At 38.5% G+C, this 25,783-nt stretch overlaps 1 protein-coding gene across 2 annotated transcripts in view; it reads left to right on the plus strand.

The window, feature by feature from the left end:
- Window positions 1–25,783, plus strand: part of GABBR2 (gamma-aminobutyric acid type B receptor subunit 2) — a 477,214-nt gene that overhangs the window by 63,268 nt on the left and 388,163 nt on the right. The gene's annotated exons all lie outside the window — the stretch shown is intronic.

Raw genomic sequence — 25,783 nt, forward strand, 5'->3', positions numbered from 1 at the left:
TCTCTCTTAAAAATAAAGTAGTCCATCCAAATACAAAAAAGGCAGACTTCTTATTTTTGAGGAAAAGCAGGTTGTGCTTTTTGTGGCAGTCAAAGCTGCCACTGATGATAAGAAAACGAAATTATTACTGGTTAAATTTTCAAATGAGACAAGTCTTGTGTAAGCCAGTTATAGAGCATAAAATCAGTTGTATGATCCTGGGTTCATTTTGAATATTGTTTGACCTTATGTTTCTTTATCTTTTAAAGATCAAGGAGCAAAGGGTCTTGGCTGCTTATACGTAATGGAGAGATTTATAAAGAAACTTATGTAAGATATTTGGAGAAGAGTACAAAAAATGGGTACAGAGATAAAGTAGCAACTCGATGGATTTGGGGATCACTTAATGGCTGAACAAGTGTGATTTGTAAGCATTTGAGAATATCAAGGTGATGAAAAAAGGCGGTATTTGGAAAAATAATCATGAGGGGGAAAAAAAATAGTTTATTAAATGAATGCTTAAGAAGTAACCTGACTATAGCCTGTGGCAGGATCATGCTGAAGATTGTTGTGTGGGATAGAAATGTGGCTGTAAGCAGGCAGGTAAGAAACTCCTGCTATTCAGACCACCACCTGACCCTCCTTGGGCTGTCTTTAATTTGCAGCAGGCCTCAGCTTAGTAGGAATCTCTTAACTTTAACAAAATATAACAATAATTGAAATAATTTTCTTTCATTAGGAATCAGAAGGATTTATAGGCTACAGACAGCGTAAGCACATAACAGGCATGCAGCATCAAACAGTACATTTCCACCCACTGAGAGATAAAAACAGAGTTACAAGTGATTCCTGAAATTAAGAAGCATCCTCTGAGATGTCTGTCTTCATAATTGAAGTACTATTGTGAAGAAATTGGCTCTTTACAATGATGTCATTTTTTGAATACAAGGAAAGGGTATGTTCGTGCAACAATGTCAAAATTTTGGCTTAATGATTAGGAAAACAGAAGCATCCTAAAGTTCTGCTTCTGGTAAGGAGCAAAAACCCTGAAAGAAGAGCAACCCCGTGCTCTACTTCCAGCAAGTATGTACAGGACATCCAGTCAGTCTTGTCTGGAAAATCTGCAGAAACTTAATCTGCTAATTAGTATATCTTTCTGGTTGTATTCTGTCAGCTTGGCCTACACGGCATGTATGTGAGGGGATTATTTGCTAGCCAGATAGAAATGGCACAGCTTCAAGAAAGCTCACTGAATTTCCACCCCATGTATTGGGAAAGTAATTGCTTATGAATTTAAGATCACCTGAATAAGCATGGGTATGGCATCAATATTGACAAATAGCCACAAACAAGACCTTTCATGGTGGCTGTTGATTCCTAATTCAGAAATAAAAATAGAACTGAAATTCTTATTCTGGTGAATTTTCAAGGTTGGGTCTAGGAAATCCATAATGTATTAGTAAGAACAGAACAGACACATCGCAACCTAGATTATATCAAGGTAGGAGTCCGGAGTTTCCTCATTATATGGAGAACTTTTTCTTTGAAATAACTACTAAAAGTATTTGATTGAGGATGGGGTGTGTTTAAGTAAGATCTGTCCCTGATGTATAGAAGATGTTTGGGACAGAAAAGCATGTCTGTGACTAGTGAGGGGCTTACCCTGCGTCCCACCAGCAGCTGCAGGAGCACAGCAGCAGGGTCCCAGCCTGGGAGCTGTGTGTGGTGTCCTGGTGGCTGTGCTTTGCCCTGGGAGCCTGCACCGGTGGTATGAGGGACGGAAATGGAAAAATCATGCAGATGGCTCGTCTACGACAGTGAAAACATCTTAAGTTTGTCCACTGTTCCCATGGTGACCATGCCAGCATATAGTCTCCCTGGGTAACAGGCAGGAGGAGGAGAATGCTCGGAGTCATGAAATACATAAACCAGCATATTCTTGTCAGCAAAACAATTTCTCAAATAGCAAGTGGGTAAGTGTATTTTGAAGAACGGCACCTGTGCTTGCACTTGTTCAGTCTGATGATGGCAGTGGCTCTATTGATGGCACTGTCAGCTATTCAGACAGCTGTGTGTAAGAAGTGACTGCTTCACATTGGGTGAACTTATTCAGAGCCTTGTGATACCTGAATAAAAGGCCAATCTGCACACTGCATCTGTTCTGGTTTTGGGTGTAGTCCATGTGTATTTTGAAACCGGGTGACCCTGAACCACCTGCATTTCAGTAGCCTTTGTGTTTGTCTAAAATGAAGTAGGCTCAGAAGATATCCACCCCTTTCTCATGCTGATAAAATATTCTGTAATAATGGAGCTTTGCCCACAGGTTCCACCAGCACAGATCAAACTGGGGGGTTTTCATCTTGGGACCCAAAATGGGCTGTAGTTACATCTCCATGTGTCCTGAATCCCCCAATTCCTCACCAGAATCGCATTCGTTTGTTCCTCTCTTATTGTAGTTAGATGGAGTGGTGGGGGCTTGGCCATCAGGTTCTGTATAACCATACCTTATTCCATCAAATTTTCAATTTGTTCTTTTGACTTCAGCTCTGCCTCTGCCCACACCTTCCCCTTGCAGGTGCCAGCTCAGGTGGCCCAGCTCCTGGGCACAAGGTATGCCTATTCAGCTGAGAGCCCAGAAGAATACTTCATGAATATGTGAAAGACTTTTTTTTTTAAACATAAATTTATATTATACATATGCAAATATGCAGTGCATGTTTATCATCTGCATCAGCAAGACATGTGCTGTGTGAAACAGACTTTGTACAGATATTTTTGCAAATTTGCCTCAAAGAAACTCCTGGGAAATGTTCCATTTGTGCTTCCTACAGACCTAAGGCATATAAAGGTGGATGTGAGAATCTTAGTCCAGCAACTCAAATTAGAGTACGATAGGCCCCGTTGATTCTGTTGACAGGGTCTGAAACACTTTGACCTTGTATTATGCTGAAAATTTTGTTTATGGGCGAAGAGGAAGCATATGACTATTTACATAAATATAAAGCTAAGCATTTATAGTTAGTATAATTGAAATCATAAGAGTTTAATTATTATTAGCTGCAGAAAAAGAGAGAATAACAATGCTGATAAAAATTGTTACATGCACATCTTTAGTTTCTGCCCCTTTCTCAGTTTAAGTCTTGCCTGTCTACGCTGCTCCTCTGGATCCTGAGGTTGGTGGTTTCACACTGGTGTTGCCCATGTGGGGCAGGGTCTTATGGTGGGTTGTCAGCATCCATACCTCTTTGCTGGGAGGGATGTGATGTTCATCTTGATGTATTCTTCTTCCTTGCTGTAGAATCTGCTTAGGGTGATTTTTTTTTGTTTGCTAGAATATATTTCCACCTTTTTCATTGGTCTGCAATTCCAGATTACATTCAAACTTTCTGTATGTGATGACTTCTTCATGTGTTAGATGTTTTTTTGTTACCTTCTAACACCAGTTTTGTCCAGCCTGCTCTTTTGGTTAGTTCTTGGTATTTGGTTCAACCGTTTTTTTTTCTTTTTGATTGACCATTAAAGACCTGTCTGTGGTTAAAGGGTGTTATGCTACACAGTTGCACATACTATGCCAAATTCCATGGTCTTCTCTCAGGTACAGGACTGGAACAAGTCTGTCTGCAACACCCTCACCCATAAAGGCCACCCATAAAGAGGGTGAATTTGGAAATTCTGACTTTCACTACAAGGTTGCTGACACCGAAAAGATGTTAAAGTACCTTACTAATCAGTACGGCAGGAAGAAAAGAAAAGATGTATACAGAAACACTTCTCAGAAATGAAAGAGGAAACTGCTACAAAGCATTGCTCTTGGGTCCACATTTGGACACAATGCAATATTTCCAAATGGAGGAGACTGTTTTCATGCAGGATCCCAACACCTAATGCTATGTAATTGCAAATGAAAGCACTGAAGTCACCCAAATGTGCCTATATACATGCTGATTCTTCTTCAGATCCCAACCTCCCCCCCCACCCCAAAAGTAGCAGTCACTTTCCTGCCTATCAGTGTGTATCTGGTGCGTTTGCAGCTGGAGACAAGTTGAGAGCATGGGGGCATTCCTTGACATAAGTACCACCTAGCAGTGAGGAAAGCAAGGTCTCTGAACTGTTAGTAAGAGCTGTGTAAATGGTATTTCTATATACCACTAAAACCTGAAATGCTTGCCAAGAAAAATGAAGGATGTTACCAAAGACACTTTCTCTCTGTGAGATGGGATAAATTCATACACTTGACCTGAACAGTTTTTTTTGTTTTTGTTTTGGAATGTTTTCTAGCAAGCTCTTTTTTTTTTTTTAAGAGGGTCTCAGCCATAGATTCTATAAGGACCTGGTGATTTTGAGACTTCCATTACAGCTCTCTTGACTTGCATCTGTATCACAACCCATGGAAATTCATTCACTAATTCTTACGTTAAATGGATATATTCTGAATTGCATAGAACTAATTCTTTTTTTTTTTTTTGAAAGATATCCAAACTTGATTTTTAATGGTCTGGAGGTTTTTGTAAAATTTCAGTTTATTTTTTTTATGGTATAGTTATTAGCTCTCCCACTTTTTTTTTAAAAAAGCATATCTTCTTCTAGACTATGTTCATCCTTCAGTGGTTAGAACATATCTTTTCTTCAAAGTTAAAAAGCCCTCAACTCTCAGCATTATTACACTTACTAAGACATGCCTTCCTTGTGTTTTCTTTGTGTGGGTTTAACTAGGTAGAACAGTTTTGTGTTTTATGTTTTGGGATGCTTCTTTTTAGGTAGACTATAAAAAAAAATCTATGTTAAGATTTCAGTGTTTCAGACTTTTTTTTTCCCCTGAATTCTTGTTTTCAGGATTGAACACTGTCTTATATATTACCTCACTACTTACTCTGATCCTTTCTTGTTTCAACTTGTACCTGCTGCCTCTCATCCTCTCACTATGCACCACTCTGCACAGCCTGGCTCTGTGTTGTTGACCTCCTCATAGGTATGGGAAGGCTGTTAATAGTTGCCCTCAAAGTCCTCTCTTCCACAGTCTGAAGCAGATCCAGTTCTCTCAGCTTTTCCTCATGTGGCAAGTGCTCCAGTCTCTGACTGTCCCCACGATCCTTCCATGGACTCATTCCAGTTAATCAATAGTTTTCTCATATTAATGTGCCAAAAATCAGATGCAGTATTCTACATGGAGTCTAACGAGCACTGAAACAAGGAAGATAATCACTTCCTTCCTCCTGATGCCTTCACTCCCGTCATTGCAGCTGGTAATACTGTGGGCTTCTGCTAGCAGGCCATGTTGCTGCCTCATGTCTAATGAATGATGTGGTCAGCCAGAAGCTCCAGGTTCTTTTCTATAGAGCCACTCCACCACCATTCTGTCCCCAGACTTTTTGGTGCATGAGGTTCTTCCTTCCCAGGTGCAGGACTTGGCATTTGTCCTTCCTGAATCGCACAAAGTTCCCATCAACTCATCCCTCCAGCCTGCCTGAGTCTCTCTGGATGGTAGCTGTGCTCACAACTTCATTGATTGAGCCTGGTTTGGTGCATATACAATGCTGATGAGCAAGCACTGCATTGATAAAGATCAAAGGGACAAGTCCCAGGATAGATCTCTGCAGTACTCCACTTGTTGCTTGACTCCAGGCAGAGTAAAACTCATTAACCATGAGCACAGTCATCCAAGCAGTTCTCTGTTCAGCTGGTTAACCACTCATCCACATCATGTCCTAACTTGGAAACAAGAATATTGTGTGAGACAATGTCAAAAACTTTGCTAAATTTGAGGTAAATGACATCTGTTGCTCTCTTCTCAACTGCAAATCTAGTCTTACCACAGAAGACAATGAGGTTGGTCTAGCAGGATTTACTCTTGGTAAACCCCTGCTGACTGTTCCCAATGACGTTTTTCTTCTTCCTTTGCCAGAAGTGTGTTCAAAGAAGGCTTGCTTCATGACTTTCCCTAGAATCAAAGGAAAACTGATTGCCTTGTAATTTTTTTCTGGGTAATTTCTCTTGGTCATCTTTGAAGATGGGTGCATAAAGCCTGGAAACCCTTCTTGGTGAAGGCTGAGGCAAAGAAATCTCAGGTATTCTCAGACATGCCTCAGGTATGTCTGTCATCAACTCATCAATCCTGTTCAGCAAGAGGGCACGCATTTTCCCTGTTAAGCCTTTTATTACTAGCATAGCAGTAGAAACTTTTTTCTGCCCTTAGCATCTCTTTCTATGTCTCAAATCTGTTTGAGCTTCAGCTTTTCTGACACTATCGTGCATGATGGGGCAATGTTTTTGAATTCCTCTGGTGGTGGTTGCTGTATGGGGCTCCAATGCTTGTTTGCACTGGACCTCCATCATGAATTCCGTGCTTAGCCAAGCTGGTCCCTGATACATCTGCTAGTATGCCTGAGTGTTAGGATGAATCATTCTTGTGCCTGGAGGATGCTGTCCTTAAAGACTTGCCAGCTGTCCTGAGCTCCTTTGCTTTTCAAACCTGCCTACCATGAGATTCCACCTACAAGCTTCCTGATCAAGCTAAAATCTGCTCTCATAAAGTCTGGAGTCTGTACTTTGCTTCTTCTCTTCCCCACAGGATGATGAACTCTGTGTCAGGGTCACTACAGCTAGTGCTACTGCTGATTACCCTGTTGCCAGGCAGTTCTTTCCTGGTTAGTGAATAGCAAATCCATGTGTGCAGCTTCCAGCCCTTGTATGGTCACCACTATAGAGTTCACAAGGAAAAAAGAATAGAAACTATGCTCTGGAGTAAATATACTGGCTGGTATCTGTAAACAGTAGACCTCAGGCGCAGCTGAGAGTTTGTGTTTATCTTGCATATTTTTACTGTGATGCTGAGAAGTTTAATCCATCGCTGAATGGTCCCAATTACTTGTTGCTGAATCTCAGTTGATATGCATGTTTTCCAGGAGATCAGGATTTTGGAGCAAGAGTAGGAGGAAGAAGGGGAGAGGAAATACTTTGACCTCCCATCCAGCTTTCTTTACAAATACAGTAAACTTGCATGCATTTCTGAAGTCCAATGGATTCTACTCTATTCACCATTGGTGAGGCTTTACCTGAGTACTGTCTCCAGTTCTGTGATGTCCAGCACAAGAGACACGTGGATATACTAGAAAGAGTCCAATGTATCAACGAACCAAGATGATCAAAGGACTGGAGCATTGCTCCTATGAGGAAAGGCTGGAGCCTGGCACTGTTTGTCCTGGAGAAAAGGAGGTTCGGAAGGATTGTATCAATATGTTTAAATGAAGGGAGTATACAATGAAGATGGAGCCAGCCTCTTCTCAGTATTGTTCAGTGCTGGGAGCTGAGGCAATGGGCACGAATTGAAATATAAGAGGTTGCATCTGAACACCAGGTACCACTTCTGTACTGTTCAGGTGATGGAGCACTGGCACAGGCCGCCCAGAGAGGTGAGGAGAGACCCAGAGGGTCTCCTCCTTGGAGATCTCCAAAAGCTGCCTGGACATGGTCCTTTGCAACCTGCTATAGGTGGCTCTGCTTGAGCAGATTACCTCCACAGGTCCCTTCCATCCACATAGTACATAGCCGATAGTCTAGCATTTTTTTTGTTTGTTTTGCTTTGTTTTTGTTTTGTTTGTTTTTGATAGGACTTTGGCTTCATAGATTCTTACCTTGCACTAATTCATGGGAACTTCTTTACCTCTCACTATGATTATTTTCCTCCTTATATTTATTTCTGTTTTAAGAAATTCCATAGAACCAGTTAAGAGAGAAGTTGATTTCACCTTTCTCACTTGCAAGGCAGTGTCTGCTCAGAAGTGGAAAATCTCTGATTCTACTGTTTTATTTTATAAAGCCAGATAGGACAATGTGAGATTTTGGTGCCAATAAGTTAGTTGTAGTGCAAATAATAGAAAAAGCTCAGTGAGTACTCAAAGATATCTTACATTTCATTGGACTACTCCCCCACCCCTTAGGTGTTCAGTAACCAAAAATATAATTGTGGAGAAAAAGAATAACCATAGTGCAATTTTTATTAAATGTGCAGAATCCAATTAGAAATTAGTTATTCTGTGAAGAGTATTAAAAAAAGCCTGGTGTCCTAGAGATTTGAGTCCCTCTGCCTGATCTCTGCATACACAGTGATAAATATAATTTCAAGCTTTCTTTGTTACCACTGTGATTTTTCTCCCTTCTCAGCCATTATAGCACTGCCAGCTACCTCATATTCCCTAACACCTTGGAAAGAGGCAGATATGTCTAATGTGGGACTTGCATGTGGCTAGTCAGCACCTGTGTGCCGACTGCTCAGTGGATAACTGAACTCATGGTACCGTCTCACCTGACAAAATCAAAAGCTCTAATCTGGATATTCCTGGTATTTGGTCATTAGCTTTCATCAAACTTAAAGTAAGCTTCTGGGACTTCAGGAAGGTGGAGGGTTGTGAAAGGGGATTATGGATTGGGAGAGGGTGAATTTCTATGGGTAGGCTGAAAACAACTAGTACAGTTAGGAAGTCACTCAAGAAATAAGGGAAGAGCAAGATGTCTTTTTTTTTTTCAGCTTTAGAATTCAGTGTCTGAGTATCAAAAATAAACTTGTCCTCATTGTGGCTTATTGCTATAGGAAAGACAAATCCTTCCCACACGTAATTCCTTCGGTCTAGGGGAGAATCTGTGCTAACACCTCTGTTAGGGACTGCTCCTTAGGGCAGGATTCTGACCTTGCTGATTCTGAGATCACATTGATTACTCCTTAATTCCACTTGTTTCAATTTTCAGTTGTCAGCATAAAATGCAATTTTGTGAACAGCAACAGAAGCAATGTGGAGGAGGGGGAAACAACACTAAAATGAAAATCAATTGTATTGAAGTAGCAGTAAATTTTAAGTTATCCTCTCAGTAAAGCAAGAGGAAGTGTCACAACTAACAGCTCAGGGTACTTCCTGAAAAGGAAAACCACTTAAAGCTGTTGATAGGGCAGAACTACTGTACGGATCCCAAAGTGTTAACAGAAGTGGTATAGATGCAGTTCTAAAAATACACATTTAATAAGAATGTCAGTGGAACTGCATGAGTTTTCACCAGGGCTGACTTCCTTTCATATTTATAAATTTTGCCTGCCTGCGTGGTCTCTAAAGCAATTTGAAATTCTGTATTTGCATATTTATTTCTTAACCTTAACATAGCAGTAGAATATATAACTGTCTCCATTTTATTATGTATCTCATGCTGGAATTTAAATTAAAGAAAACAAGAAGAAAAGAACCAATTCATTAAACCATAAGCTATGACAACTGCAGAGATTTTTTTAATGAATTTTCCAGTGAGAGGAACTGTTTCTGTGATTTTAACTGCAGCTATATTCTGATATGATCATGAAATATTTTAAGTTTTTTTTTTTGTATGCATAAGGAGCTGATATCAGATGTGGATCAGGTAAAACAGAATGTGAGTTTGCTTCTGCAAGAACTACAGTGTCGATACTACATTAACAAATGCTTCTATGAAGCTGCTTTGTGATAGAGAACTCATATTATTCCCTAGGACAAAGGCTTAGGGAAAGGCTCCCTGTTTTTACAGATCCTTCTGAAATCATTCATAAATATTAGCTCACTTTGTAGGAGTAATGTTTACTACATAACCACAGCATGTCTGTTCAGCCAGCCAGTCCTCTGTGATTATAACTGCTTTTATAAATGAGATGTTTCTAGAAGTAGACTATTACCAGAAGACAAGATAAGAAAAATACTCCCTCCCTCAAGGCAATTGCACAGAGTCCATAAGAACACATCTCATGGAAACATTTCTATGGCAGCTCTAATAAGTGTAAAATAAAATACATGCTTATACTATACCTATGTAATTCATCTATGTGATCTTCAAATGGAAAACATACACTAAAAGTTCTCGGTAATACTGACACTTCTTACTGAAAGAAGGGCTGAGAGCATTGAGTGGTTTTCTCGTTTACTGTACATTGTGCTTATTCTCTTTGGGAAGAAAGAATTGTGTTTAAATCTCTGTGTTTGACTCACACAAGTACTTAAATATACAAATTGCTTTTCCAGGTAATAGACACAGTGTTCCAATATGTGATGTTATAAAATTAAATAGTTTAAATTTTAGCTTTTATATAGCATTTTAGTGCTGTAAATATACAAAATTAAATTCTAGTGTTATCTTCTCTGTCTCAAAGTCTTCCATTTCATGCTTTCACATGTCAGGCATATTAATCTATCTAAAATGTCCTTGACTTCAAGTTTCAGCTTGATATGACTCAGGATTTTTGTCACCATGTTGGAAAGTGTCATGCTCTTCACATACCGGGCGGGCTAGGTCTGATCTGACTGATAAATGTATATACTCTGAAAGATATTTCAGGATGTTCAAAATCTGAATGGCTGTTTAAAAGGAGAGGTGCATTCCCATCTTTGGGGTTATAAAGTAACCTAAACATATTCAGTTCAAAGGTGGGATATTCAGAATGCTGTAAACATAATGTAGAAATAAAAATTAACAGGATTTTACATTCCTATTATCATTGAACTACGTCATTGTGTGGACAACATTCTCCACCTTTTATCACATGGGATAAGTAAGTCAAGCTCATATAGCCTTTCCCTAAGATAAGCTATCCATTCCCATTATTATTTTAGAAGCCTTTCTCTGCATCTGTTGTACTAGGAAGTAAATATTCCTGAATGTGGTGATTCAAGATGCACATAGTATTCCTTGGGTTACCATCTATGCTTGGAAGCACTTTAATAAGTTTTAAAATTATATTTAATGTTTTCATACCTAAATGTGATTAGTTGTTCAATTAAAATATTTTTTCCCTCTGTTTCCAGACTGTGAGCTCCAAACTTCATTTTATATTTCTCTTTTCTTGTTTGTACACATACGCACTGTAGGTGTATGAACAAGCTCTATTAAATTTTAGTGTTTCATTATTTTAGTCCTTAAAGTTCTAATATGCTAGAGAGGATATAGACTACTGCAATAAGTAAAATAAGGCTGTTAATTTTTAAGGAAACTTTCATGTACTTTATATTACATGGTGTGGTAGAAAATCAGCAAGAAATATATGACCACACAACCTAATTTCTATATGTAGAATAGATAAAGATCTGTACGTCAGCTCAGGAAAAGAATAAATGTAGTTTGCAAAACCAGAAATTACTTCCCTGCCTTCTGCCAAAACAAGCTATGCTGAGTGGCAAGAAAAATGGATTTTTAAATTTTCTGAAATAAGAGTTTGTTACCTTTACAACTCAAACTTAGCCCAAAAATGGTGTGAAAACAACCTTAGATATGCACAGTAACTGTACCAACACATACATAGCACAGGTAACTGCAAAAAATCATTAACAGCTGCTATTTCACTCAGACTCTTAATTCATGTTTTGAAATTGCCCCAAGCTAATTAATCACAGCACAGCAATATATAACCTGACAGCTACTTCTACTGATGCATTTGCCCAAGTCAGCCACCCCTCTCAAACTGGACAAGGAAGATCAGGCAACAAATCCTGGAAGATGAAATATATGAGTCAGTGGGATAGTAGCACAAAAAGAAAGTTCATCTCTACTCTCCTCTAATAAGTGCAAGCTTCTGACATGTACAGCACCAGGGTAAGCAGGATGAAGCCCTGCTTTTGCTCCTTTCTTTTGCCTAGTACAAGGCTGGTGCTGGTCTGCATTGTGGAGTACTAGCAGGAGCCTCACCAGTGTCCACTGCAAGATGGTAAAAGAGGAAAAATCAAACCCAATGCAACCCCAACTCACTTTCATCCTCTCACTGTGTTCCTTCATGCTTAAGGAAACCCTAAGCTGGAGAAATGTGGCTAAATATATCGTGACAAAGGCAAAGAATTATTGTAATTGCTGAAAGTACTCAGTATCTCCTTCTGCAAAGTGGGCCTGTTAACCATATTGTAACCTCATGGAAGAAAATCTAACTGATATGTAAAACTTCTCTCGTACCTTTAGAAACCACTTGCAAAACAAACAAGCAATGTTTATCTCTTTGTGCATGACGAACAGCAACTTGGATAATCTTAAGCTTCGAGGCACAAAAGGAGACCCTGAAGTCACTTACAAAAAAGTGTTATGTGGATGTTGGTGCCTAAATAGAGATAATATCCCATGTCTTTGCTATTGTGTTTCTTCGTCAATTCTGCAGATTAAGAAAATTGCTGTTCACCCATGTATGTAATATATGCAACCATGTTATATGGTCCAATTATTAGCTTTAGGCTAGATCATAATGTAGTTATTGTGTCTGCTGTAGTCAGAAGTGTGTTTTCATCCTGTTAAGCCTAGTCTGAGCACGTTTATATAGTTAGCCTGGGTGCAAGCAAAACTCTGGAGCAAAAAGCATGAACTACTGAGCCACTATGCACAATTGCAGCACAAAGGCAAGGCTGTGCAAGACAGACTGTTATCGTCCAAGCTAAATGGATTAAAACTAGTTTGCTCGTATGCAGTGCAGCACTTTGCTGCAAGGCATGTGTTTGCCTTCAAAGTGGGAGAATCCTGACCATCAGTCCTAAAAGAGTTACTTGCCTGGATAATCTGCCCCCTTGGCCCACTTCCTTCTTCAAAATAATAGGAGTATTAAATTTCCCTCTTAGGATATTTCCTATGCAATTCTGGCTTTGTTGCACTCATCTAGGAGGTAGAGGGGAGATGGAAATACCAGATTTCTTACAGTTGTACAAGAAGAATAGTAGTATATGCCAATAGGAATAATTATTTACAAAAGTTAAAGTTCTAAGGTCAGCTTTAAATTCTGTGATATAACTTAACTTACTAATAGGGACAAATGTAGATCTGTCAGTGCAGCTATAACCAGCAGAATGTCTAGTCCTAATATCTAGTCAGGTGTACAGTTCACTGGGTGAAGAACTGGCTGGATGGATGGATTCAGTCACAGTAAATGGAATTCAATCTGATGGGCAGCCAGTTATCAGTGGCATTCCCCAGGGCTCAGAATTGGGTCCAGTTTCGTCTAATATTTTTATCAATAATCTGGATGAGGGGATTGAGTACACTTTTAGTAAATTTGCAGATGGTACCAAGTTAGATGGGACTGTTGATCTGCTTATGAGTCAGAAGGCTTTGCAGAAGGATGCAAATTGGACTCGGCCCACCAATTTAGCCTATTGCTTGACATTCAACAAAGCTATGTTCCAAGTCCTACAGTTGGGTCATGGATACTTGCAGAGATATGAGCTTGGGAAGAGTAGCTGGAAAGTGGATTAGAAATAGTGTGGCCAGCAGGACTAGGAAAGTGATTGTCCCTTTGTACATGGCACTGGTGATTACTGCATCTCAAATAATGTGTTCAGTTTTGGCCCCTTACAATGTGTAGGATATTGAGTTGCTTGAGCATGTGCAGAGAAGACCAAAAAACAGGTTGATGGGACCAGAAAACAAGGCTTATGAGGAGTGACTGATGGATGACTGGCTAACTGGAGAAAAGGAGTCTGAGGGGAGAGACCTCATTGCTCACTACAACTGCTCAAAAGGAAGTTGCAGCAAAGAGGGTGTTGGTCTCTTTTGTCAGGTGACAGGATGTAGGGAGGTCTCAGGTTGTGTCAAGAGAAGTTTAGATTGTATATGTGGAAGAATTTCTTCATGGAGGTGGTCAAGCATTGGAACAGGGAAGTGGTGGAGTCCCCATCTGTGGAGGTATTTAAGTGCCCTATAAACGTAGCACTAAAAGATGTGTTTTAGTGATGGGACTGAGTAGGACAGGTTGATGTGATGACCTTGAAGGTCTTTTCTGACCTAAATGATAATTCTATGAAAGCTTAATGTTTATGCGTCCTGTATCTGATATTTAATCTGTTTAACACTCTTGGTGTCTACCTCATAAACTACCTGTACTGGTACTGTATACCTTGCTAGCATGTCTTCAAGAAACTAGAATTCCCATTACTCAGAACGTAAACTAGATAGAGGAACTAGGAAACTAGAACAAGAGGCAGATGGAGACAGAAAGATAGATACTGAGTGTGTTTTGTGTGGAACCAAAGACATGCAGATTGCAGATGCTGACTGTAGGAACTGGGAAAGGAGCGTTATTTAGAAATGTTAAGTTCGCATTCCTAAAAACTACTGCTAGTTTCAGTTTCTGGTATTTTGGTGTATATTCACAGATTGTGACATATTTTTTTCATAACATACAGGCCCCTAGTTTACTGAAGGTCAAGATGCTCTCATACAGCCCTATCTGGAGATGAAGAGGTAACAAAAATCTCGAATTCCTTCTGAAGATTTGTGATTAAGATTTGAAGTCTCACTATGGATTCCTCGTTTCTACCATGTGAAAATCCTTAGATTGATTACTCATTTCAGTTATTTTTTAGATTGCAAAGGCTTTTTCTGCTGTGAATGTGTAGTCTTACATATTAACTCTGTGAGTGACTGGCCTGAGTCTTTTTCACATCAGTAGTGTTTCCAGTTGTTATAAATGACACTAGTAAGGAATACTGCATCAGATTTCTAACTTACTGCAGGAACAAAATGACTCTTAATAGTGTGCCAGCATGAGGAAGAAGGTTGTAATTAAGAGACCAAAAAGAGAACTAATAGGTGTTAATTATCTTGTCCTTTTGTATGTTTGTCAGTTTTTAACTGGCCGCTAGTTTTAATGTAGAAAAGAACTCTATCCTTTTTCCATTTTGTTGCCTAAAGCCAATTCATTGGCATGGCTGTGATCTTTTTGTTATAGCATAACCTCAGAATTTTTTTCTATGAGGAAAATGAAGACTTTTTTCAGTTTTTTAAATCAAGATGTTTTAATCCAAATGAGTAATGAGGTGATCCTAATCTTATTAGGAAGATGTTGAAAAAAATAAATTGCATCTCGACTATAATAAAGCTGTTTAATTGTGTTATCTTGTATAATAATACAGTACAAGATGAAAATACAAAGTGAAAATTAACAAAATGAAATTTTTGTTAAATAAAACTCTAATCTTTACTATTATAAGTGAAAAGTGTATGTATATATATATATATATATATATATATATATATATATATATTTTGGTAACAAACCACAACAGTGGGAGAAAACTTTGCATCTCTTTCTGAAGACACTGTGATTCAGCTTTAAGAAATTTCTTCTGGTAACTAGATATAGCCTTCAGTCGGCTGTTTCATTACCTAGATTCTGTGTCTATTCTTGTTTTTCAGGGAGGAATATTAATCTGAAGTTACAGGAGAGATTTATGCTGTTAGATGACCAACGTCAGAAGTGTATGCTCATTTTTTTTAGCATGTAAACTGCATGGCAAAACCAAAAGCAGGCTTCTACCCCAACACTTTCAAAACCAAACTGAATCATCCTTTAGTCCATACATAAAAGAAAATTTGATAGTTTGGTGAGGAGAGGTTTTACGCATTTTTAAGTGAAAAAAGGGATGTTGGTATGCATTATTAAGGTCAAGCTAACTTCTGTTAGGTAATTAGAACAGGGATGAATGTATAGGAATGGAGCAGTGTGAACTGAGGATTGCAGTGGGACAATAAATACAGAGGATACAAAAAAGGTATAAAACAAAGAAAAGGCAGAGAAACAAAAATAAGAAGTGGTGGGGACTGACCTAACAAAGAGACCCTCCCCAGCTTTTCTGTAGGCCTCTAGGCTTAAGCATAGACATAAGCATTGCTCTAAATTCAAGGAGATGAGACACAATTACAACAAACTGCAAAATAGAGCATGAACAAAAGAGATTTTTGTTCATTTCTTACCCAGTTTTTCTAACCTTTGCAGTGGTCTATCTCCACCTATCTTTGAGGAACTGAGGTTCATGTTGCTGTTTAAAAATAGAAATAACTTGTTCAGGTAAACGTAGATAATGGCAATGTATTTATGACTCATATAAGGATATCAATTTCAGTGACAAAGTATCTTTTCCTTTTATTAGAAAGAGGGTTATCTCATGTATGTGAAGAGACTAGAGCTTTCATTCAGGGTTGTATTTATGTGGCTTCCTTCAGGTCATACTGAATGGGCACCCGGAGGTCAGTGCATCTATTCAGTGTTTAGGTAAGTTCAGAGCACTGTTGTGATGAGGAAGAACGGAGATCATCAATCCCTTTCGCTGAAATCTAGTTGAGATTATAATTTGCTTCCTGCATCTGACATCATTAACCTACTTTAGCTGTGTTGCACATGCTTGATGGCTACAGAGCCAGGTGTCCGAGCTGTACATTGAAGAGCCACATGGTGACTTTGAGGCACCATGAGGGTGGAAGGGTGAGTGGCTGGGTGGAGAGGTCAGCACGGCAATAGGAAAAGGAGCTAAGAGGCCTTTGGAAGACAACAAACTTTATCTTGTCCTCTATTTGACTTTGAAAGGCCAAAATACAACTGTGACAAATGTGTTTGGGACAGCCTTTTGGGACAGATAATTGTGGGGCTGAGCAAAAATGTCTTGTGCTTCCCAGCACAGTTCAGAGAGCAGAGTCTGGGAAGGACTCCATGCTGTTAACAGTGAGGAGTGCACACAGTCTTAAACACTGCATTGTTTCTGTCCTTGATTTTAAGGATTAAGGAATTGATGTGTAGGCCTGCTCAAAATATTAATGTATAATTAATATATGGCATTTTAATAAGTACAACATTTTGCACAATGCTGACCAGCAACTTCAGCATATTGTAATACTGCATCTTCATTTTGTACAACATCTACCATAAGCTAAATGACTTGATGAATTATATTTATAGGATTGTGACAAATATTGTGATTTTTTAAAATATACTTTTTGACAGCAGTAAAGGGCCACATTTTACTTGAAGAAATTTCTCACATCGATAGAGTGCAAATAGCTATGCTCTTTAAAATTTGACACACAAATATGGCTAAAAAGGCCAAATATTTATTGTGGATTAGTGTTAGAAGGAGCAGTTCTTTACTTCCTTGTTTAATTAGCAACAGCCAGTGTGGCATGCAATTCTGTGTCGTGAGAGAGTTATATTTCTGCTATTGCACAATTCTCTTGCCTTCTAAAGAGAAAGTCTCTATCTGCTGCTGTAGCAACGTATGTACTGCAGTGCCATGAAAGCAGTCAATTGCATTTTTGAAACACAAAAATGTAAACAGTTTTTAGTGGGTACTATATACTGAAGTTTTAATGTAAAGTATCCCATATTCTCATAATTTTCACCTGAAGTTACACATGTAATGGCCTTTTTTAAAGCTTAAATTCTAAGGAGAAATTATTGGTCAAGAAAAATCTATTCGTTTCCTTAGGTACTCAAGAAGTAGATATTTTTCTTACTATATCAAGAGAAGTAAGTGATTTATATATATATATATGTAGCCCCAATATTGAAATGTATTTCACGAGCAGTTATGATCTAGCTATAGAATAGGCTGAGAAATATTGACATAAAAGAAGATAACAGACAATGCAGTCGTAGTGCCAGTTATGAAGCATGATCTTTCACTGAATTAATGGTGTTTAGGCTGGCTAAATGGTAGACCAAGCTATTAGTGTTAGTTTACTTTGCTGGGATATCAGGGAATTGATAGCGATTGAAGATCAGTCCCTACAGACCTAATTCCAGTGAATTCTTTTTGTACCGATGTTTTGCTTATATGCTTTGTGTAAGCAACAGCACCTGTGTTTTGGAACATATGCCACCCATGGGCTCTGTATGGAATAGTGCTGTGGTTTTGATTTGCCGCTTTTCTTCAACTGAAGGAAACTAAGCAGCAAGGAAAGATGGAAAAAAAAAAAAAAGAAAAAAAAAAGAAAAAAGAATGCCCCTATTTTAAATGTCTGATCCAAACAGATGAAATAATCTAATATTCTGCCAAAGCACAAATAAGCCTTTTCTGTGATGGTCCCATGGGTGCTATGCAATAGCAGATGAGAAGCCAAGTGATTACTTGATTCTCTATGGGAGGAAAATTGACTTACACAGTGACAGAAGTGAGAGACAGAGTGCTCTTGAAGAAATTATTCATTAAGATGTCATCCATATTTTGTATTAAGCTAAAAAAGCATAAAAACAAATGTAATTTCTTGTTGGGAAAGAATCAGGACAAAACATACTTTCACTATAGTTTGAGTAAGTTTGAAATCATGAACTTGGAGCTATTCACAGAGATGGCGATAATTTTTGTTTTACTGAGTTTTGTTAAATGTGATCTGATATACGTGGAAATCATTGTAGTGAAATCTCTGGAGATGCTTAAATGTTGTACAGAAGGAAAAGTAATTAGGGTGCATAAGAATTTTTAAATGTCAAGATACATGAGTAAATGTAACCTCATCATTTGTAGAGTTTGCAATTATTTATGTGTATTTATATATTCAGATAATATTGTATATCATGGCCATTGATAGTATGTAACTGCCAGGAAGCCAAGCAAGCTGTAATATTGCCAGTCTTATGCTGCATTTAGGAATGGATCTACTTGTAAACAAATATTAGTATTTTCATCACATGATGCTGGAATGCACAGAAAGGTGTAGATCAAATGCTTACAATACTAAACACATTTTACTTATAAGTGTTTTAGATGTTTTTCTCCCCAAAATAAAGCATGTCCATAGCATGAAATAGTAAGGGGAACAAGTATGGACACAGTCTCTATCAACTGTTGTCTGTTCCCTCTTCCAAATAAGTTAACCTTTACAATATAAACCAGCTATATATAATCATAAGATATACCTAAGTATTTGCTGAGAAAGGAGTTTTGAACTTTGAATGGCCCAATTTATTTTAGTGCTATTCAGGTGGCAGTGCTGGTAAACAGACTTTAAATGTTCTCCTTGCTCAATGACTGCGGAAATTTCCAGATTCTCCACTTGTCATGGCAGAGAAGGGTTGTGGAGCATCAGAGAATCACAAGAATGTTTGGGGTTGTACAGAATTAATTTTTTGACCTACACTACCTACACTACAAGCTGAACTCAGAGAGTACAATTACTCTAGAGGTTAAAGCTCCTGGGTTTTACAAACGCAGTGTTTGAATAAGCACAGTTATTTTACTAAGACTGTTAAAGCCATATAAATGTTTAATTTCATTAGTCAGTACTGCAGTTTCTCATTCAGCTCAATATGCATGCACCAATGTGAGAATCTCAGTGGTTGGTTTAACTCTATTTCAGCCTGTTTGCAGGATGTTTTGCACCTTTTTTTTGTACTGCAGCTTCTTCTTGTTGCTAGCAAAACACTGTAGATCTGTCTAAGTTTCAGACTCCATAGCACTTTTTCAAGGTGATGACTGTCCTTTTTTCTTTGCCTCATGCCACCATGACCTCTCTTCTAAGGCAAAATATCATAGGACTGTCTACTGGCTAGACCTTGAGTTTAGAAATAGAATTTTCCCCTAGATCATTACCCACTGCTTATTTAGGTATAGCAAGGCTTCCATAAAATATGGGAACAGGTTCCCTCCATGATTAAAATAGCTCATTGTAAACCATAACATCAAGCTATCAGGTAATGTAAGTACCTATTTTTTATTTTTTTAATGCAGTGAACCTAACACTTTACAGGATTTCAGTGTTGTACAGTGCTTGGCTTTTCACAAACTTTGGAGATAAATCCCAGATTCAGGGAGAGGAAGAATTTATGGTATATTGGCTTTATTTTTTTTTAATTTTTTTTTTTTTTGTGACAGATATGTGAATCAGAATAGAAACTGCACTGCTAGGCTAAGTAGTGTGGAGGTATATTTGTGGACTGAGTGCAAGAGGTGTGGCCAAAGAGCCTTGTTAAATTCTGTTTATCTTATGGCACACTAAACAATTCCATGGATATTAATGTTGCACATTTTGAAATCCATTTATTTATACTTCAGGAGGTAGTGGGGTAATGTACCAACAAACAACATAGTTTGGATCAATAATCTGTAGGTATAACATATTAAAAGAATATTTTAATATGGTCAGGAATATTTTGTGTGTGTATGGCTTTTTAATAATTACAACAATGTGGTCTAATAATGTGAAACTCCCTTCTGAGTAGGTGGCTTAGCTTTTTAACTTATAACTTATTTTCTTTGCTGGCTGAACAAGGCAAATGTGATAAATTCTGTAAGGAGATTTCAACAGCTTCTGATGCACTCCAGCTGAACAATTTTTGTCAGAACAACAAAAAAGAGTGCCCTGGTGTCTAAGGGCTGCTCCTCTGCCAAATGAAAACATCCATTTATAGAACATGGAGCTATTAGGGCTCTTTCCAAATTGAAAAATACATCTGGAAAAAAAAATACATATTATCAGAAAGCTTCAGGCATTGTTGTTGTTTTTCCGGTGATATGCAGCAAAAAGACTTCAAAGATGGAGGAGTGTAGCACGGTATAGCTGTTCGCTACAGAATGGTGGTGTAAGTGAACAGAGCTTCATGTGTTCTCAAGCCCTGTTAAAAATGGTTGAAGTCAAGGAAGTCAAGGTCTGATGCCTACTGGTGGGTTTAATTATTTTGCCCAATTTTACAACTAAATGGCATTAAACATTATCTACCAGGCACAGAGATACTTCCTAAGTGTATCAGCAGTGTTTAACACCTTCATTTGCTTAAATACTCTAACATCTTTTCATGATATATGACATTGTTTTCAGGGGTATTTATGGTTGTAGTGACACAAAAATCATAGCCATTGGGGGCTAATTTTAACTCTGGCACATGGAGGTGCATTTGCCAGCAATTACAGTGGGCTTGCACCTGCTTTTTTCAGATTTGAAGTTATCGCATTACTCTTGTTCCCTCTAACATTCATCTTGTTTCATTCCTTCTGTGTCGTAATGAAACAGATTGCTTTCTCTAAATCATTAATTCAAGATGAAACTCAACTGAACTCCAAAGTCTTAGGAAATTTGGGCAGATGAATAAATGTATGAAAGCTCCAAAGACAGAATTGCTTGTCTGCCAAGTCACTTCGTTGAGATTAAAAGATGCTGTCATTTAATTGAAATAAATTATTGCTTAAAACTCACCAACCAAAGACTCAATAAAATGACTTCTAGGATTAGCAATCTTTTGAAGATGACAATGCACCCCAGAATAAAATCCATATTTATTTTATATGTCAAATTAAATGAGACTATTGAAGAGTTTTTGCACTTTGCTCATCCTTCAATTTTTTTCATGGCCTACTTTTGAATTTACTTAAATTAATGTAGTTAGAACTAAGTCATCTGAAGATAGGGAAATTATTGTAGCAAATAGCTGCTGTAAGGAAGAAGATCAGGCGAGTATGTGCAATATTAAAAGAATTCTTTACGAAACTGCCTTTGCAAGGAACTATTGAAAACCATAACTTAAAAATAAGTCCACAAGGCCAAATTTTTAGAAATGCTGCCAGAAAGAGAAATCCCCATTGCCGTTGGTCATGTAATGGCTACCACTGATTGCGCATTTGATCTGTATGCAATCATGGGTCTGTCTGAAGCTGTGTGTTTTAATCCTGTTTTAGTAAAGCTAAATGGAAGTGGAGTCAAATGGCCTACTTCACAGTGATACCTACAAGTGATAGGATGTTAGCTGGATGCCTAGTAAAGCCAGAAGACTGTGTTTTGAAAAGGAATTTTTATTTTTGAACTGATTGCAGTCATAAGCTGAAGGAATATATTGAAAGGCTGTGCATGTGTGTAAGCACTCAAAGCAAAAATGTGGCAGAGAAAGAATGGAAAATCAGCAAGTGAACAAGAGAAGAGGTGTGAGTGTGGCCTGAGTAGAAGCAAAGACATGCCCTTTGTTATAAAACTCACTGGGGAGGCAGCTTTGTAATTATCATCAAGAGTGCATTCGTGGTGTGGCCAGCACAAACTACTAGCTTGATGCTGCAGCAAGGGAAAATTCTTGTGCTTTCACCCTTTCCCTCCCCATGGTGCTTCCTTATTTTGAACCTCCCCTCTGTTCTCCTTCCCCCAATTTCAGCTGATTTATCCCACTGATCAGCACGGGCAAAAATCAGCTCTTTACTTTTCTGCTGTTTTGTAGTTCCAGCCTACTCACCATGTCAGATGTATGAGAGGATGGCAGGAGCAGAAGGCCAGGCCCTCTTGCTCTTGTCAACAGCAAGCTGTTAGTTCAGCTGCGGTCATTTTGATAATCCGTGCCCTCAGCTGCATCAAGGGCATGCGTGGAAGAAATGCACGCAGGTTCTTGTAACACCTTGGCTTTTAGGCTTGTTCTGCTTGCTGTAAATTCTTGTTTTTCAATAAGTGCCAAGGCTTTTAAATAACAGCTCAAAAAAAAAAAAAAAAAGGCAGCAAAGCATCTACCTTCCTATTGGATGAATTTCACCCTAAAAAAAAGCATATTTCTCCTCACTGGTAAGGATGAGAGTTAGACTGCCCTCAGAGGAAATTTTAGTGACCCGCAAACTGCTTTTACTTTGCCCTTTTGAGGACAGGCTCACTGTGGCTTTATAAAAGGTCTTGTGGTTGTGAGGGGAATGTAACTAGACACAAGACACTGAAGTGACAGAAGGAGACAGACACAGCAGAGCAGGAACTCTACCTGCCACTTCCTAGGTGTTCATGAACTCCATGTACTGTTCAAAAGCAGTGAAAGCAGCAGTATGACTTTTCTCATGGTAATGCTGTCTGGTTCTTGCCTAGTCTGCTCAGGCTGTTGCAGCCTCAGCCCATTCATTGTGCACCTCCAACATGTACGGAGATGGCAGGGTGATAGCTCTGAATGTCAAATTCAATTTTTTGTCTATCAGGTTCCTTGGACAGCTCAATCTGTCCCCACAGTATCTTTCTTAAAGATGGCTAAATGGGGAGTGATGGGGGGCAGTAGTTCACCCCACTCATTACTGTGCTCATCACTTAGACTTCAGACATCAGTTTGTGTGTAATTTCCTCTTGTATTCTCCCTTTTTAATGACCAGGAAAGATTTTAGCATAGGCTTTGAATAAAATCAGTAGATTTACTGGGTTGGATACATCTAATCTTCCCAGTACTTGTTGACTGTTCATAAAACATTGTTGTACAATAGGCTTAAATGGATTTTTGTTACCTTGAACAATTCAGAGTGTAGGCTTTTGGTGATAGACAGCATCAAGGTTAGAAAAGAGAAAATTCACAGTAAAAATCTGTATCTCCTGAATGAAAAGAATAAATGGTAGCAGAAGTAAACTATTTCCTTATGGGTGTGAACAGGGATTAACTTTGTTAGTGATTAACCACTACCATTAACTAAAAATGCTAGGAATTGCAGAGCTCTGTCTTCTATTCTGGGCTAAGAAGAATGTTTGTTCTAATATTTGCTGATGGCAGTGTTGAGTCTAGAAATGAACTAAGATCCTATACATAACTTATGGGACTTTAATACACTGTATTATTAACCAAAGGTTGGATTTTACCTGGCTTGCAGACTATTGTTTTGCTTTAAAGTTTTCCACAGATTATTTTTCCTGATGGAATCCATTGCTATATGGACAGCATAGGGCTGCTGAATAACCTTTACTAATCTTGCTTGCTTTTTACCAGCAACCTTCAGTCTGAGAGTAGCTAAGGAGGCAGGGGCTGGAGCAGACTTTGCAGATCACCAAGAGTGTGGGAAGGATTAAAGATTAAAGTGGAATTAGGTCATCTCTTGTATGGTGCTTTGGTTATGCCAAAGAATATTGCTTCTAAAGTTTGGTCCTGCATTACGGGAAAGAACCATTTGCAATGGAGGAAGAAATAAAAAGCATGGCCTAATGGCAAACTACAGGTCAATAAGAGAGTCAGGGATGCAACACTATCTCCTCCCCTCTTGCAAAGAAATTCATATAATGCACTCTAACAGGCTCAGCTGTAATGTTGGGCTTACTGAATTCTTATGCTGCTCAGCTGCAGACTGGCTGTACTCCTTCCTGGCTTGAACTTTAATTAGTTAATTTAAATTTTTGTAGATCATAAGTTTTTAACTTGCCTTGCCTACACGAGGTGGATGATAGGAAGCTGGCTATTCCTGACATACCAGAAAGTGCCAGTTATCCTCTCTCTCTGGTCTTATAGTTTGCTGAACACTGTTGGGGGTGGGGAAGTATTGTACAGGAGCTGTTATGGCTGCTGCTTGCTGCTCTTCTCTGCTGAGGCGATGGTCTGATAGCTGTAGAGATGTAGTTGCTTTGTATTAGTCTGCTGACGCAAGGGTTTGTATCCCTCTTTTCATTGCTAGTGGGCTAGGAAAAGATGAGGAAGAAACAAGGGGAAGCATATAGTGTGAGATGCTTCTCCTGAAGCTCCTAAATTACCTCCCATGGATAATCTAACAGTCAAATCAGAACAGGTATGTTACATTGAAGGGAGTATGTTAAGGTCATGAATATTTGGCACTGACATCTTGTTCAAGTTTATTGGAAAATAGAAAAAAGGATAAGATCATGTTGATAGTACTATATAAAGCATAACGATAACATGTGCTGTTTTCCATCTCCTTATACTAAGAAAATTTCAAATGCAAATTTCCTTAAAAATACATTTTCTACACTGATACTGCAATGTGTTGGATCATTTCCTTCCTATTTGAATGCCAACATTTGAGAATGCTAGATCTGAAAATGCCTTGCATAAAATACACTGAATAACAGAGTATTCAATAGTGGGGTAACATACATGGTGTTCTCTCAAGTGAAAATGATACTGAATGCTCAGTAAAAAATTTTGGATGTCTGGTAGAAATCCAAGTTAGAACTATGGCAAGGCTATCTTATAAAAGTATTTAATTGGTTCCCAGAAGTCCAGCACAGAAATGGTTTCTCAGAGGATATTTGCTGTATTTACATCTGCTGCAGTAATATGCCCAGCCCGTTGTACTTTAAGAATCTTATTTGGGCTAAGTGTATTCCTTGTATTTAAATTAGTATAAATTTTAATATAATTTACATCTTAATATATCCTTTTTTTCTCTTTCTTCTACATGTCTCTTACTCCTCCATCTCCCATCTTATTTATGTGGACATCTCAGGTTGTACCCAGTGAAGATAGATGCCAATAGTCAGTGGGACTGTAGGACAGAAGTACTGATGTTGTGGGAGAAGTGTTGGGTTAGACACAGGTCAGAGCTCAGGATCAAGTATTAGTGGAGCTGTGAGATACAGCTACGGCAGATACTTATTTCTCTAACTCTCTAGAAGAAAGGATTATGATTACATTTATTTTTAATTGCGTTCTGTAAGTAACCTTGGCCCTGGGGTAAGAGAATGCAGAAGGCATGAATGGGGACAGATTTTCAACAGAGTGTGAAAAAGAGGGATTGGAGTTAAAATAATTAGGATGTCTCAGGACAGAAGTGGTGCAAGGGCTACGGAATACTGAGGGAAGAGATGGGAACTCTACATAACAGTACATCCATGTGCACAGAACTGCCATCTGCTATTCCTCTGCCTCTTTTGATCAGATGGTAGGAGCACAAAATTATTTTTCATTTTATTACTTAAAGGATGTCATTCAAATGAGAACTGTCTTAAAGGACAAGGGGTCACAATCAATATTTAGATGAAGGGTATTTTAGCACAGATTCACTAGGTTCCATTCCTGTCTGTCAGGACTGTTTCAGGTCCTTTTACCTTTTCTATCTTCACCATCTCCCTGTTCCCACCCCTTTTTCTAGCCAAACTAAATCTTCCCAATTCTATTTTCCCACCTCCTAGATCTATATTTCCACGTTCGCACCTGAAAGGCAAGATCCTGATGCCAAAACATATGAATTTCATTTAAGTACCGTTCTCTTGTAGCTGCAGGTTTCTGTATGTCATATAACCTATAGCAACTTTACTGTGCACGTATGGTTGAGGAATGACTTGACTGGGAGCAGGGATTTGGTTCCCAGAGAGTAGCATATGTTGGCAACTTCTGTGGCTGCTC

The sequence above is a fragment of the Cygnus olor genome, chromosome 2, assembly GCF_009769625.2.
Source record: "Cygnus olor isolate bCygOlo1 chromosome 2, bCygOlo1.pri.v2, whole genome shotgun sequence".
NCBI classification, from domain to species: domain Eukaryota; kingdom Metazoa; phylum Chordata; class Aves; order Anseriformes; family Anatidae; genus Cygnus; species Cygnus olor.